General features: G+C 35.3%; 1 long non-coding RNA gene across 1 annotated transcript in view; it reads left to right on the top strand.

Annotated features, from left to right (window-relative positions):
- LOC123125928 (uncharacterized) overlaps positions 1–1,133 on the top strand; it is a 2,576-nt gene extending 1,443 nt beyond the window's left edge. Inside the window, exon 4 of the long non-coding RNA XR_006461517.1 lies at positions 231–1,133. This is a non-coding gene — a long non-coding RNA (uncharacterized lncRNA). The remainder of the gene's footprint in view (positions 1–230) is intronic.
- Positions 1,134–1,622: the final 489 nt, after the last annotated feature.

Genomic DNA, 1,622 nt, shown 5'->3' on the forward strand with positions numbered 1-1,622 from the left:
AATATGTTTTCTAGCTGCTATGCCGCCAGAGTACCTACAGCAGTTAAGCTAAGCCGCTGATTTTTTTTGTCAGCCAATGTTACTTTCCTAATATTGATGTTCCGAATATATATATAATTGGCTTTTGTGCTCTGCATTCTGACGCTGTCTTTTTGGATTGTGACGCGAATTTTGTTTTGGCACATTCAGGAAAAAGTGCATGGTTTAAACCATGTTTATCTTGATTGCAGGTTTAAACAATAGGGGATCCGACACATGGCTCACATGGGTGTCATACTTTGCATTTGTTTGAGGGCATGTTCATCTTGATTTCTTTTGGATTCAACAAGAAATGAAAGAAAAAAATACATTGGCATTCAACCGTCTAGGGTCGTCAATTTATATGAAGTAAGATTGTTTATTCTAAGTGCTCACCATATTTTTTTACATTATTGATTCTCAAGTCACCGGGCCAGGTAATCCCATGTTATTATGATATTTTTTCATTAACATTAATGTTTCAGTTGCTGTGAATACAATTATTCACTTTGGAGTTATCTGGAGAAGTATGCAAACAACATGTTCTGTTCTCATGATCGCACAATTTGTATCCAAAAACTATTGCATCAAGTCCAATTTCTATATCTCACAAAAGGTAGTACAGTAGCATATACATGTAATAAAAATTACGCTTGAGCAACTAATAACTTATGAGTGATCCATGTTGCCCTCTTCTAATATGCAAAAGTACACATGTTTCTCTCATCACCATTTTTGCAATTGAATAAGAATGTGTCAGCTACTTTGTCAGAGATTGTCGTCCAAACATGCTATTTTGCTTCAAACTATGGTTTACTCAAGATGACATATTTATGGTTTCCTCATGGTGTTTGCGTGCGACTTTGCTTTGTAACTAAGTTTATACATTTTTAGTTATTTTATATTTGTTGTTGTTCTGGGGAGTTGACAAGTGGAAGACCTTCTCGACTATATAGCCATTCATAGTAAATAGAAGGGACCCTAAATAGAATGGTGAATTTGAAATAGAATTGGGAATTTGTTTGTATGCTCAATAGAAAAGTTAATTGTATGTACAAGTTTAGAAGCAAAAGCTTTCGCGATGTACCCATTGTTTTATGTTTTCTTCTCCTTACCTCCTCTCACATGTACTATATTGTCTCCTTAAGTAGTTTGGCATGCTAATGTACCGATACACTGTTCATAAGTTTTGCTATGTACCGCTAAGAAAAATCACAGTATGTTCCCGCAGCAACGCGCGGGGTATCTTCTAGTTATATAAATAATCACACATTACTATCTATCGGTTAGTAGACGTGTTTCAACTCTACGTAATAATTCACCCGTCTTTAAGACGAGCAAGTTACACCGTCCTTTTATTTTTATTTTTCTTCCGCTTCTTTTTGAAAGAGCCAGGCCTATGCCCATGTCACTTCGGATTGCTTTTCTTTTAGGCGTGACATGGAAATATAGGCATGGTTCTTTACATCAATAAGCATTTGAATTAGTTCCGAAAAGTTCTTATCAGAGAAGTAACTTGCTCTTTATTATTTTCGCTTGGTTCACTAGACATATGACTTCATCAAGTATTTATTAGAAAAACTACTTGTTAACCTCTTCTACCA

This window comes from Triticum aestivum, chromosome 5D (assembly GCF_018294505.1).
Source record: "Triticum aestivum cultivar Chinese Spring chromosome 5D, IWGSC CS RefSeq v2.1, whole genome shotgun sequence".
Taxonomy (NCBI): Eukaryota; Viridiplantae; Streptophyta; class Magnoliopsida; order Poales; family Poaceae; genus Triticum; species Triticum aestivum.